Source organism: Ovis canadensis, chromosome 6, assembly GCF_042477335.2.
Source record: "Ovis canadensis isolate MfBH-ARS-UI-01 breed Bighorn chromosome 6, ARS-UI_OviCan_v2, whole genome shotgun sequence".
Lineage (NCBI taxonomy): Eukaryota > Metazoa > Chordata > Mammalia > Artiodactyla > Bovidae > Ovis > Ovis canadensis.
Window position 1 is genome coordinate 10,792,916 of NC_091250.1, and position 15,191 is coordinate 10,808,106.

The following is a 15,191-nucleotide window of genomic DNA, read 5'->3' on the forward strand; positions in this document are numbered from 1 at the left end:
GACCACGTGATTTCCGGGTGGGGCCCACGTGATTTCCGGGTGGGGCCCACGTGATTTCCGGGTGGGGCCCACGTGATTTCCGGGTGGGGCCCACGTGATTTCCGGTTGGGGCCCACGTGATTTCCGGGTGGGCCCCACGTGATTTCCGTGTGGGGCCCACGTGATTTCCGGGTGGGGCCCACGTGATTTCCGGGTGGGGCCCACGTGATTTCCGGGTGGGACCCACGTGATTTCCGGGTGGGCCCCACGTGATTTCCGGGTGGGGCCCACGTGATTTCCGGGTGGGCCCCACGTGATTTCCGGGTGGGGCCCACGTGATTTCCGGGTGGGGCCCACGTGATTTCCGGGTGGGGCCCACGTGATTTCCGGGTTGGCCCCACGTGATTTCCGGGTGGGGCCCACGTGATTTCCGGGTGGGGCCCACGTGATTTCCGGGTGGGGCCCACGTGATATCCGGGTGGGGCCCACGTGATTTCCGGGTGGGGCCCACGTGATTTCCCCGTGGGGCCCACGTGATTTCCGGCTGGGGCCCACGTGATTTCCGGCTGGGGCCCACGTGATTTCCGGGTGGGGCCCACGTGATTTCCCCGTGGGGCCCACGTGATTTCCGGGTGGGGCCCACGTGATTTCCGGGTGGGGCCCACGTGATTTCCGGGTGGGGCCCACGTGATTTCCGTGTGGGGCCCACGTGATTTCCGGGTGGGGCCCACGTGATTTCCGGGTGGGGCCCACGTGATTTCCGGGTGGGGCCCACGTGATTTCCGGGTGGGCCCCACGTGATTTCCGGGTGGGGCCCACGTGATTTCCGGGTGGGGCCCACGTGATTTCCGGGTGGGGCCCACGTGATTTCCGGGTGGGGCCCACGTGATTTCCGGGTGGGGCCCACGTGATTTCCGGGTGGGGCCCACGTGATTTCCGGGTGGGGCCCACGTGATTTCCGGGTGGGGCCCACGTGATTTCCGGGTGGGGCCCACGTGATTTCCGTGTGGGGCCCACGTGATTTCCGGGTGGGGCCCACGTGATTTCCGGGTGGGGCCCACGTGATTTCCCCGTGGGGCCCACGTGATTTCCCCGTGGGGCCCACGTGATTTCCGGGTGGGGCCCACGTGATTTCCGGGTGGGGCCCACGTGATTTCCGGGTGGGGCCCACGTGATTTCCGGGTGGGGCCCACGTGATTTCCCCGTGGGGCCCACGTGATTTCCGGGTGCGGCCCACGTGATTTCCCCGTGGGGCCCACGTGATTTCCGGGTGGGGCCCACGTGATTTCCGGGTGGGGCCCACGTGATTTCCGGGTGGGGCCCACGTGATTTCCCCGTGAGGCCCACGTGATTTCCCCGTGGGGCCCACGTGATTTCCAGGTGGGGCCCACGTGATTTCCGGGTGGGGCCCACGTGATTTCCGGGTGGGGCCCACGTGATTTCCGGCTGTGGCCCACGTGATTTCCGGGTGGGGCCCACGTGATTTCCGGGTGGGGCCCACGTGATTTCCCCGTGGGGCCCACGTGATTTCCGGGTGGGGCCCACGTGATTTCCCCGTGGGGCCCACGTGATTTCCGGGTGGGGCCCACGTGATTTCCGGGTGGGGCCCACGTGATTTCCGGGTGGGGCCCACGTGATTTCCGGGTGGGGCCCACGTGATTTCCGGGTGGGGCCCACGTGATTTCCGGGTGGGGCCCACGTGATTTCCGGGTGGGGCCCACGTGTTTTCCGGGTGGGGCCCACGTGATTTCCGGGTGGGGCCCACGTGATTTCCGGGTGGCGCCCACGTGATTTCCGGGTGGGCCCCACGTGATTTCCGGGTGGGGCCCACGTGATTTCCGGGTGGGGCCCACGTGATTTCCGGGTGGGGCCCACGTGATTTCCGGGTGGGGCCCACGTGATTTCCGGGTGGGGCCCACGTGATTTCCGGGTGGGGCCCACGTGATTTCCCCGTGGGGCCCACGTGATTTCCGGCTGGGGCCCACGTGATTTCCGGCTGGGGCCCACGTGATTTCCGGGTGGGGCCCACGTGATTTCCCCGTGGGGCCCACGTGATTTCCGGGTGGGGCCCACGTGATTTCCCCGTGGGGCCCACGTGATTTCCGGGTGGGGCCCACGTGATTTCCGGGTGGGGCCCACGTGATTTCCGGGTGGGGCCCACGTGATTTCCGGGTGGGGCCCACGTGATTTCCGGGTGGGCCCCACCTGATTTCCGGGTGGGGCCCACGTGATTTCCGGGTGGCGCCCACGTGATTTCCGGGTGGGGCCCACGTGATTTCCCCGTGGGGCCCACGTGATTTCCGGGTGGGGCCCACGTGATTTCCGGGTGGGGCCCACGTGATTTCCGGGTGGGGCCCACGTGATTTCCGGGTGGGGCCCACGTGATTTCCGGGTGGGGCCCACGTGATTTCCGGTTGGGGCCCACGTGATTTCCGGGTGGGCCCCACGTGATTTCCGTGTGGGGCCCACGTGATTTCCGGGTGGGGCCCACGTGATTTCCGGGTGGGGCCCACGTGATTTCCGGGTGGGACCCACGTGATTTCCGGGTGGGCCCCACGTGATTTCCGGGTGGGGCCCACGTGATTTCCGGGTGGGCCCCACGTGATTTCCGGGTGGGGCCCACGTGATTTCCGGGTGGGGCCCACGTGATTTCCGGGTGGGGCCCACGTGATTTCCGGGTGGGGCCCACGTGATATCCGGGTGGGGCCCACGTGAATTCCGGGTGGGGCCCACGTGATTTCCCCGTGGGGCCCACGTGATTTCCGGCTGGGGCCCACGTGATTTCCGGCTGGGGCCCACGTGATTTCCGGGTGGGGCCCACGTGATTTCCCCGTGGGGCCCACGTGATTTCCGGGTGGGGCCCACGTGATTTCCCCGTGGGGCCCACGTGATTTCCGGGTGGGGCCCACGTGATTTCCGTGTGGGGCCCACGTGATTTCCGGGTGGGGCCCACGTGATTTCCGTGTGGGGCCCACGTGATTTCCGGGTGGGGCCCACGTGATTTCCGGGTGGGCCCCACGTGATTTCCGGGTGGGGCCCACGTGATTTCCGGGTGGGGCCCACGTGATTTCCGGGTGGGGCCCACGTGATTTCCGGGTGGGGCCCACGTGATTTCCGGGTGGGGCCCACGTGATTTCCGGGTGGGGCCCACGTGATTTCCGGGTGGGGCCCACGTGATTTCCGGGTGGGGCCCACGTGATTTCCGGGTGGGGCCCACGTGATTTCCGTGTGGGGCCCACGTGATTTCCGGGTGGGGCCCACGTGATTTCCGGGTGGGGCCCACGTGATTTCCGGGTGGGGCCCACGTGATTTCCGGGTGGGGCCCACGTGATTTCCGGGTGGGGCCCACGTGATTTCCGGGTGGGGCCCACGTGATTTCCCCGTGGGGCCCACGTGATTTCCGGGTGGGGCCCACGTGTTTTCCGGGTGGGGCCCACGTGATTTCCGGGTGGGGCCAACGTGATTTCCCCATGAGGCCCAAGTGATTTCCCCGTGGGGCCCACGTGATTTCCGGGTGGGGCCCACGTGATTTCCGGGTGGGGCCCACGTGATTTCCGGGTGGGGCCCACGTGATTTCCGGGTGGGGCCCACGTGATTTCCGGGTGGGGCCCACGTGATTTCCGGCTGGGGCCCACGTGATTTCCGGGTGGGGCCCACGTGATTTCCGGGTGGGGCCCACGTGATTTCCGGGTGGGGCCCACGTGATTTCCGGGTGGGGCCCACGAGATTTCCTCGTGGGGCCCACGTGATTTCCGGGTGGGGCCCACGTGATTTCCGGGTGGGGCCCACGTGATTTCCGGGTGGGGCCCACGTGATTTCCGGGTGGGGCCCACGTGATATTCGGGTGGGGCCCACGTGATTTCCGGGTGGGGCCCACGTGATTTCCGGGTGGGGCCCACGTGATTTCCGGCTGGGGCCCACGTGATTTCCGGGTGGGGCCCACGTGATTTCCGGGTGGGGCCCACGTGTTTTCCGGGTGGGGCCCACGTGATTTCCGGGTGGGGCCCACGTGATTTCCGGTTGGGGCCCACGTGATTTCCGGGTGGGGCCCACGTGATTTCCCCGTGGGGCCCACGTGATTTCCGGCTGGGGCCCACGTGATTTCCGGATGGGGCCCACGTGATTTCCGGGTGGGGCCCACGTGATTTCCCCGTGGGGCCCACGTGATTTCCGGCTGGTGCCCACGTGATTTCCGGGTGGGGCCCACGTGATTTCCGGGTGGGGCCCACGTGATTTCCCCGTGGGGCCCACGTGATTTCCCCGTGGGGCCCACGTGATTTCCGTGTGGGGCCCACGTGATTTCCGGCTGGGGCCCACGTGATTTCCGGGCGGGGCCCACGTGATTTCCGGGCGGGGCCCACGTGATTTCCGGGTGGGGCCCACGTGATTTCCGGGTGGGGCCCACGTGATTTCCGGGTGGGGCCCACGAGAGTTCCGGGTGGGGCCCCCGAGATTTCCGGGTGGGGCCCACGAGATTTCCCCGTGGGGCCCACGTGATTTCCGGGTGGGGCCCACGTGATTTCCGGGTGGGGCCCACGTGATTTCCGGGTGGGCCCCACGTGATTTCCGGGTGGGGCCCACGTGATTTCCGGGTGGGGCCCACGTGATTTCCGGGTGGGGCCCACGTGATTTCCGGGTGGGGCCCACGTGATTTCCGGGTGGGGCCCACGTGATTTCCGGGCGGGGCCCACGTGATTTCCGGGTGGGGCCCACCTGATTTCCGGGTGGGGCCCACGTGATTTCCGGGTGGGGCCCAGGTGATTTCCGGGTGGGGCCCACTTGATTTCCGGGTGGGCCCCACGTGATTTCCGTTTGGGGCCCACGTGATTTCCGGGTGGGGCCCACGTGATTTCCGGGTGGGCCCCACGTGATTTCCGGGTGGGGCCCACGTGATTTCCGGGTGGGGCCCACGTGATTTCCGGGTGGGGCCCACGTGATTTCCGGGTGGGGCCCACGTGATTTCCGGGTGGGGCCCACGTGATTTCCCCGTGGGGCCCACGTGATTTCCGGGTGGGGCCCACGTGATTTCCGGGTGGGGCCCACGTGATTTCCGGGTGGGGCCCACGTGATTTCCGGGTGGGGCCCACGTGATTTCCCCGTGGGGCCCACGTGATTTCCGGGTGGGGCCCACGTGATTTCCGGGTGGGGCCCACGTGATTTCCCCGTGGGGCCCACGTGATTTCCGGGTGGGGCCCACGTGATTTCCCCGTGGGGCCCACGTGATTTCCCCGTGGGGCCCACGTGATTTCCGGGTGGGGCCCACGTGATTTCCGGGTGGGGCCCACGTGATTTCCGGGTGGGGCCCACGTGATTTCCGGGTGGGGCCCACGTGATTTCCGGGTGGGGCCCACGTGATTTCCGGGTGGGGCCCACGTGATTTCCGGGTGGGGCCCACGTGATTTCCGGGTGGGGCCCACGTGATTTCCCCGTGGGGCCCACGTGATTTCCGGGTGGGGCCCACGTGATTTCCGGCTGGGGCCCACGTGATTTCCGGGTGGGGCCCACGTGATTTCCCCGTGGGGCCCACGTGATTTCCCCGTGGGGCCCACGTGATTTCCGGCTGGGGCCCACGTGATTTCCGGGTGGGGCCCACGTGATTTCCGGGTGGGGCCCACGTGATTTCCGGGTGGGGCCCACGTGATTTCCGGGTGGGGCCCACGTGATTTCCCCGTGGGGCCCACGTGATTTCCGGGTGGGTCCCACGGGATTTCCGGGTGGGGCCCACGTGATTTCCGGGTGGGGCCCACGTGATTTCCGGGTGGGGCCCACGTGATTTCCCCGTGGGGCCCACGTGATTTCCGGGTGGGGCCCACATGATTTCCCCGTGGGGGCCACGTGATTTCCGGGTGGGGCCCACGTGATTTCCGGGTGGGGCCCACGTGATTTCCGGGTGGGGCCCACGTGATTTCCGGGTGGGGCCCACGTGATTTCCGGGTGGGGCCCACGTGATTTCCGGGTGGGGCCCACGTGATTTCCGGGTGGGGCCCACGTGTTTTCCGGGTGGGGCCCACGTGATTTCCGGGTGGCGCCCACGTGATTTCCGGGTGGGCCCCACGTGATTTCCGGGTGGGGCCCACGTGATTTCCGGGTGGGGCCCACGTGATTTCCGGGTGGGGCCCACGTGATTTCCGGGTGGGGCCCACGTGATTTCCGGGTGGGGCCCACGTGATTTCCGGGTGGGGCCCACGTGATTTCCCCGTGGGGCCCACGTGATTTCCGGGTGGGGCCCACGTGATTTCCGGGTGGGGCCCACGTGATTTCCGGGTGGGGCCCACGTGATTTCCGGGTGGGGCCCACGTGATTTCCGGGTGGGGCCCACGTGATTTCCGGCTGGGGCCCACGTGATTTCCGGGTGGGGCCCACGTGATTTCCGGGTGGGGCCCACGTGATTTCCGGGTGGGGCCCACGTGATTTCCGGGTGGGGCCCACGAGATTTCCTCGTGGGGCCCACGTGATTTCCGGGTGGGGCCCACGTGATTTCCGGGTGGGGCCCACGTGATTTCCGGGTGGGGCCCACGTGATTTCCGGGTGGGGCCCACGTGATATTCGGGTGGGGCCCACGTGATTTCCGGGTGGGGCCCACGTGATTTCCGGGTGGGGCCCACGTGATTTCCGGGTGGGGCCCACGTGATTTCCGGGTGGGGCCCACGTGATTTCCGGGTGGGGCCCACGTGATTTCTGGGTGGGGCCCACGTGATTTCCGGGTGGGGCCCACGTGATTTCCGGGTGGGGCCCACGTGATTTCCCCGTGGGGCCCACGTGATTTCCCCGTGGGGCCCACGTGATTTCCGGGTGGGGCCCACGTGATTTCCGGGTGGGGCCCACGTGATTTCCGGGTGGGGCCCACGTGATTTCCGGGTGGGGCCCACGTGATTTCCGGGTGGGGCCCACGTGATTTCCCCGTGGGGCCCACGTGATTTCCGGGTGCGGCCCACGTGATTTCCCCGTGGGGCCCACGTGATTTCCCCGTGGGGCCCACGTGATTTCCCCGTGGGGCCCACGTGATTTCCGGGTGGGGCCCACGTGATTTCCCCGTGAGGCCCACGTGATTTCCCCGTGGGGCCCACGTGATTTCCAGGTGGGGCCCACGTGATTTCCGGGTGGGGCCCACGTGATTTCCGGATGGGGCCCACGTGATTTCCGGGTGGGGCCCACGTGATTTCCCCGTGAGGCCCACGTGATTTCCCCGTGGGGCCCACGTGATTTCCGGGTGGGCCCCACGTGATTTCCGGGTGGGGCCCACGTGATTTCCGGGTGGGGCCCACGTGATTTCCGGGAGGGGCCCACGTGATTTCCGGGTGGGGCCCACGTGATTTCCGGGTGGGGCCCACGTGATTTCCGGGTGGGGCCCACGTGATTTCCCCGTGGGGCCCACGTGATTTCCGGGTGGGCCCCACGTGATTTCCGGGTGGGGCCCACGTGATTTCCGGGTGGGCCCCACGTGATTTCCGGGAGGGGCCCACGTGATTTCCGGGTGGGGCCCACGTGATTTCCGGGTGGGGCCCACGTGATTTCCGGGTGGGGCCCACGTGATTTCCGGGTGGGGCCCACGTGATTTCCGGGTGGGGCCCACGTGATTTCCCCGTGGGGCCTACGTGATTTCCGGGTGGGCCCCACGTGATTTCCGGGTGGGGCCCACGTGATTTCCCCGTGGGGCCCACGTGATTTCCGGGTGGGGCCCACGTGATTTCCGGGTGGGGCCCACGTGATTTCCGGGTGGGGCCCACGTGATTTCCCCGTGGGGCCCACGTGATTTCCGGGTGGGGCCCACGTGATTTCCGGGTGGGGCCCACGTGATTTCCGGGTGGGGCCCACGTGATTTCCGGGTGGGGCCCACGTGATTTCCCCGTGGGGCCCACGTGATTTCCGGCTGGGGCCCACGTGATTTCCGGGTGGGGCCCACGTGATTTCCGGGTGGGGCCCACGTGATTTCCGGGTGGGGCCCACGTGATTTCCGGGTGGGCCCCACGTGATTTCCCCGTGGGGCCCACGTGATTTCCCCGTGGGGCCCACGTGATTTCCGGGTGGGCCCCACGTGATTTCCGTGCGGGGCCCACGTGATTTCCGGGTGGGGCCCACGTGATTTCCGGGTGGGGCCCACGTGATTTCCGGGTGGGGCCCACGTGATTTCCGGGTGGGGCCCACGTGATTTCCGGGTGGGGCCCACGTGATTTCCCCGTGGGGCCCACGTGATTTCCGGGTGGGGCCCACGTGATTTCCGGGTGGGGCCCACGTGATTTCCGGGTGGGGCCCACGTGATTTCCGGGTGGGGCCCACGTGATTTCCGGGTGGGGCCCACGTGATTTCCCCGTGGGGCCCACGTGATTTCCGGGTGGGGCCCACGTGATTTCCCCGTGGGGGCCACGTGATTTCCCCGTGGGGCCCACGTGATTTCCGGGTGGGGCCCACGTGATTTCCGGGTGGGGCCCACGTGATTTCAGGGTGGGGCCCACGGGATTTCCGGGTGGGGCCCACGTGATTTCCGGGTGGGTCCCACGTGATTTCCGTGTGGGGCCCACGTGATTTCCGGGTGGGGCCCACGTGATTTCCGGGTGGGGCCCACGTGATTTCCGGGTGGGGCCCACGTGATTTCCGGCTGGGGCCCACACGATTTCCGGGTGGTGCCCACGTGATTTCCCCGTGGGGCCCACGTGATTTCCCCGTGGGGCCCACGTGATTTCCGGGTGGGCCCCACGTGATTTCCGGGTGGGGCCCACGTGATTTCCCCGTGGGGCCCACGTGATTTCCGGGTGGGGCCCACGTGATTTCCGGGTGGGGCCCACGTGATTTCCGGGTGGGGCCCACGTGATTTCCGGCTGGGGCCCACGTGATTTCCGGGTGGGGCCCACGTGATTTCCGGGTGGGGCCCACGTGATTTCCCCGTGGGGCCCACGTGATTTCCGGGTGGGGCCCACGTGATTTCCGGCTGGGGCCCACGTGATTTCCGGGTGGGGCCCACGTGATTTCCGGGTGGGGCCCACGTGTTTTCCGGGTGGGGCCCACGTGATTTCCGGGTGGGGCCCACGTGATTTCCGGTTGGGGCCCACGTGATTTCCGGGTGGGGCCCACGTGATTTCCCCGTGGGGCCCACGTGATTTCCGGCTGGGGCCCACGTGATTTCCGGATGGGGCCCACGTGATTTCCGGGTGGGGCCCACGTGATTTCCCCGTGGGGCCCACGTGATTTCCGGCTGGTGCCCACGTGATTTCCGGGTGGGGCCCACGTTATTTCCGGGTGGGGCCCACGTGATTTCCCCGTGGGGCCCACGTGATTTCCCCGTGGGGCCCACGTGATTTCCGGCTGGGGCCCACGTGATTTCCGGCTGGGGCCCACGTGATTTCCGGGTGGGGCCCACGTGATTTCCGGGTGGGGCCCACGTGATTTCCGGGTGGGGCCCACGTGATTTCCGGGTGGGGCCCACGTGATTTCCGGGTGGGGCCCACGTGATTTCCGGGTGGGGCCCACGTGATTTCCGGGTGGGGCCCACGAGATTTCCGGGTGGGGCCCACGAGATTTCCCCGTGGGGCCCACGTGATTTCCGGGTGGGGCCCACGTGATTTCCGGGTGGGGCCCACGTGATTTCCGGGTGGGCCCCACGTGATTTCCGGGTGGGGCCCACGTGATTTCCGGGTGGGGCCCACGTGATTTCCGGGTGGGGCCCACGTGATTTCCGGGTGGGGCCCACGTGATTTCCGGGTGGGGCCCACGTGATTTCCGGGTGGGGCCCACGTGATTTCCGGGTGGGGCCCACCTGATTTCCGGGTGGGGCCCACGTGATTTCCGGGTGGGGCCCAGGTGATTTCCGGGTGGGGCCCACTTGATTTCCGGGTGGGCCCCACGTGATTTCCGTTTGGGGCCCACGTGATTTCCGGGTGGGGCCCACGTGATTTCCGGGTGGGCCCCACGTGATTTCCGGGTGGGGCCCACGTGATTTCCGGGTGGGGCCCACGTGATTTCCGGGTGGGGCCCACGTGATTTCCGGGTGGGGCCCACGTGATTTCCGGGTGGGGCCCACGTGATTTCCCCGTGGGGCCCACGTGATTTCCGGGTGGGGCCCACGTGATTTCCGGGTGGGGCCCACGTGATTTCCGGGTGGGGCCCACGTGATTTCCGGGTGGGGCCCACGTGATTTCCCCGTGGGGCCCACGTGATTTCCGGGTGGGGCCCACGTGATTTCCGGGTGGGGCCCACGTGATTTCCGGGTGGGGCCCACGTGATTTCCCCGTGGGGCCCACGTGATTTCCCCGTGGGGCCCACGTGATTTCCGGGTGGGGCCCACGTGATTTCCGGGTGGGGCCCACGTGATTTCCGGGTGGGGCCCACGTGATTTCCGGGTGGGGCCCACGTGATTTCCGGGTGGGGCCCACGTGATTTCCGGGTGGGGCCCACGTGATTTCCGGGTGGGGCCCACGTGATTTCCGGGTGGGGCCCACGTGATTTCCCCGTGGGGCCCACGTGATTTCCGGGTGGGGCCCACGTGATTTCCGGCTGGGGCCCACGTGATTTCCGGGTGGGGCCCACGTGATTTCCCCGTGGGGCCCACGTGATTTCCGGGTGGGGCCCACGTGATTTCCCCGTGGGGCCCACGTGATTTCCGGGTGGGGCCCACGTGATTTCCGGGTGGGGCCCACGTGATTTCCGGGTGGGGCCCACGTGATTTCCGGGTGGGGCCCACGTGATTTCCCCGTGGGGCCCACGTGATTTCCGGGTGGGTCCCACGGGATTTCCGGGTGGGGCCCACGTGATTTCCGGGTGGGGCCCACGTGATTTCCGGGTGGGGCCCACGTGATTTCCCCGTGGGGCCCACGTGATTTCCGGGTGGGGCCCACGTGATTTCCGGGTGGGCCCCACGTGATTTCCGGGTGGGGCCCACGTGATTTCCGGGTGGGGCCCACGTGATTTCCGGGTGGGGCCCACGTGATTTCCGGGTGGGGCCCACGTGATTTCCGGGTGGGGCCCACGTGATTTCCGGGTGGGGCCCACGTGATTTCCGGGTGGGGCCCACGTGATTTCCGGGTGGGGCCCACGTGATTTCCGGGTGGGGCCCACGTGATTTCCGGGTGGGCCCCACGTGATTTCCGGGTGGGGCCCACGTGATTTCCGGGTGGGGCCCACGTGATTTCCGGGTGGGGCCCACGTGATTTCCGGGTGGGGCCCACGTGATTTCCGGGTGGGGCCCACGTGATTTCCGGGTGGGGCCCACGTGATTTCCCCGTGGGGCCCACGTGATTTCCGGGTGGGGCCCACGTGATTTCCGGGTGGGGCCCACGTGATTTCCGGGTGGGGCCCACGTGATTTCCGGGTGGGGCCCACGAGATTTCCTCGTGGGGCCCACGTGATTTCCGGGTGGGGCCCACGTGATTTCCGGGTGGGGCCCACGTGATTTCCGGGTGGGGCCCACGTGATTTCCGGGTGGAGCCCACGTGATATTCGGGTGGGGCCCACGTGATTTCCGGGTGGGGCCCACGTGATTTCCGGGTGGGGCCCACGTGATTTCCGGGTGGGGCCCACGTGATTTCCGGGTGGGGCCCACGTGATTTTGGGGTGGGCCCCACGTGATTTCCGGGTGGGGCCCACGTGATTTCCGGGTGGGGCCCACGTGATTTCTGGGTGGGGCCCACGTGATTTCCGGGTGGGGCCCACGTGATTTCCGGGTGGGGCCCACGTGATTTCCCCGTGGGGCCCACGTGATTTCCCCGTGGGGCCCACGTGATTTCCGGGTGGGGCCCACGTGATTTCCGGGTGGGGCCCACGTGATTTCCGGGTGGGGCCCACGTGATTTCCGGGTGGGGCCCACGTGATTTCCGGGTGGGGCCCACGTGATTTCCCGGTGGGGCCCACGTGATTTCCGGGTGCGGCCCACGTGATTTCCCCGTGGGGCCCACGTGATTTCCCCGTGGGGCCCACGTGATTTCCCCGTGGGGCCCACGTGATTTCCGGGTGGGGCCCACGTGATTTCCCCGTGAGGCCCACGTGATTTCCCCGTGGGGCCCACGTGATTTCCAGGTGGGGCCCACGTGATTTCCGGGTGGGGCCCACGTGATTTCCGGGTGGGGCCCACGTGATTTCCGGCTGTGGCTCACGTGATTTCCGGGTGGGGCCCACGTGATTTCCGGGTGGGGCCCACGTGATTTCCCCGTGGGGCCCACGTGATTTCCGGGTGGGGCCCACGTGATTTCCCCGTGGGGCCCACGTGATTTCCGGGTGGGGCCCACGTGATTTCCGGGTGGGGCCCACGTGATTTCCGGGTGGGGCCCACGTGATTTCCGGGTGGGGCCCACGTGATTTCCGGGTGGGGCCCACGTGATTTCCGGGTGGGGCCCACGTGATTTCCGGGTGGGGCCCACGTGTTTTCCGGGTGGGGCCCACGTGATTTCCGGGTGGGGCCCACGTGATTTCCGGGTGGCGCCCACGTGATTTCCGGGTGGGCCCCACGTGATTTCCGGGTGGGGCCCACGTGATTTCCGGGTGGGGCCCACGTGATTTCCGGGTGGGGCCCACGTGATTTCCGGGTGGGGCCCACGTGATTTCCGGGTGGGGCCCACGTGATTTCCGGGTGGGGCCCACGTGATTTCCCCGTGGGGCCCACGTGATTTCCGGCTGGGGCCCACGTGATTTCCGGGTGGGGCACACGTGATTTCCGGGTGGGGCCCACGTGATTTCCCCGTGGGGCCCACGTGATTTCCGGGTGGGGCCCACGTGATTTCCCCGTGGGGCCCACGTGATTTCCGGGTGGGGCCCACGTGATTTCCGGGTGGGGCCCACGTGATTTCCGGGTGGGGCCCACGTGATTTCCGGGTGGGGCCCACGTGATTTCCGGGTGGGGCCCACGTGATTTCCGGGTGGGCCCCACCTGATTTCCGGGTGGGGCCCACGTGATTTCCGGGTGGCGCCCACGTGATTTCCGGGTGGGGCCCACGTGATTTCCCCGTGGGGCCCACGTGATTTCCCCGTGGGGACCACGTGATTTCCGGGTGGGGCCCACGTGATTTCCGGGTGGGGCCCACGTGATTTCCGGGTGGGGCCCACGTGATTTCCGGGTGGGGCCCACGTGATTTCCGGTTGGGGCCCACGTGATTTCCGGGTGGGCCCCACGTGATTTCCGTGTGGGGCCCACGTGATTTCCGGGTGGGGCCCACGTGATTTCCGGGTGGGGCCCACGTGATTTCCGGGTGGGACCCACGTGATTTCCGGGTGGGCCCCACGTGATTTCCGGGTGGGGCCCACGTGATTTCCGGGTGGGCCCCACGTGATTTCCGGGTGGGGCCCACGTGATTTCCGGGTGGGGCCCACGTGATTTCCGGGTGGGGCCCACGTGATTTCCGGGTTGGCCCCACGTGATTTCCGGGTGGGGCCCACGTGATTTCCGGGTGGGGCCCACGTGATTTCCGGGTGGGGCCCACGTGATATCCGGGTGGGGCCCACGTGATTTCCGGGTGGGGCCCACGTGATTTCCCCGTGGGGCCCACGTGATTTCCGGCTGGGGCCCACGTGATTTCCGGCTGGGGCCCACGTGATTTCCGGGTGGGGCCCACGTGATTTCCCCGTGGGGCCCACGTGATTTCCGGGTGGGGCCCACGTGATTTCCGGGTGGGGCCCACGTGATTTCCGGGTGGGGCCCACGTGATTTCCGTGTGGGGCCCACGTGATTTCCGGGTGGGGCCCACGTGATTTCCGGGTGGGGCCCACGTGATTTCCGGGTGGGGCCCACGTGATTTCCGGGTGGGCCCCACGTGATTTCCGGGTGGGGCCCACGTGATTTCCGGGTGGGGCCCACGTGATTTCCGGGTGGGGCCCACGTGATTTCCGGGTGGGGCCCACGTGATTTCCGGGTGGGGCCCACGTGATTTCCGGGTGGGGCCCACGTGATTTCCGGGTGGGGCCCACGTGATTTCCGGGTGGGGCCCACGTGATTTCCGGGTGGGGCCCACGTGATTTCCGTGTGGGGCCCACGTGATTTCCGGGTGGGGCCCACGTGATTTCCGGGTGGGGCCCACGTGATTTCCCCGTGGGGCCCACGTGATTTCCCCGTGGGGCCCACGTGATTTCCGGGTGGGGCCCACGTGATTTCCGGGTGGGGCCCACGTGATTTCCGGGTGGGGCCCACGTGATTTCCGGGTGGGGCCCACGTGATTTCCCCGTGGGGCCCACGTGATTTCCGGGTGCGGCCCACGTGATTTCCCCGTGGGGCCCACGTGATTTCCGGGTGGGGCCCACGTGATTTCCGGGTGGGGCCCACGTGATTTCCGGGTGGGGCCCACGTGATTTCCCCGTGAGGCCCACGTGATTTCCCCGTGGGGCCCACGTGATTTCCAGGTGGGGCCCACGTGATTTCCGGGTGGGGCCCACGTGATTTCCGGGTGGGGCCCACGTGATTTCCGGCTGTGGCCCACGTGATTTCCGGGTGGGGCCCACGTGATTTCCGGGTGGGGCCCACGTGATTTCCCCGTGGGGCCCACGTGATTTCCGGCTGGGGCCCACGTGATTTCCGGCTGGGGCCCACGTGATTTCCGGGTGGGGCCCACGTGATTTCCCCGTGGGGCCCACGTGATTTCCGGGTGGGGCCCACGTGATTTCCCCGTGGGGCCCACGTGATTTCCGGGTGGGGCCCACGTGATTTCCGGGTGGGGCCCACGTGATTTCCGGGTGGGGCCCACGTGATTTCCGGGTGGGGCCCACGTGATTTCCGGGTGGGCCCCACCTGATTTCCGGGTGGGGCCCACGTGATTTCCGGGTGGCGCCCACGTGATTTCCGGGTGGGGCCCACGTGATTTCCCCGTGGGGCCCACGTGATTTCCGGGTGGGGCCCACGTGATTTCCGGGTGGGGCCCACGTGATTTCCGGGTGGGGCCCACGTGATTTCCGGGTGGGGCCCACGTGATTTCCGGGTGGGGCCCACGTGATTTCCGGTTGGGGCCCACGTGATTTCCGGGTGGGCCCCACGTGATTTCCGTGTGGGGCCCACGTGATTTCCGGGTGGGGCCCACGTGATTTCCGGGTGGGGCCCACGTGATTTCCGGGTGGGACCCACGTGATTTCCGGGTGGGCCCCACGTGATTTCCGGGTGGGGCCCACGTGATTTCCGGGTGGGCCCCACGTGATTTCCGGGTGGGGCCCACGTGATTTCCGGGTGGGGCCCACGTGATTTCCGGGTGGGGCCCACGTGATTTCCGGGTGGGGCCCACGTGATATCCGGGTGGGGCCCACGTGAA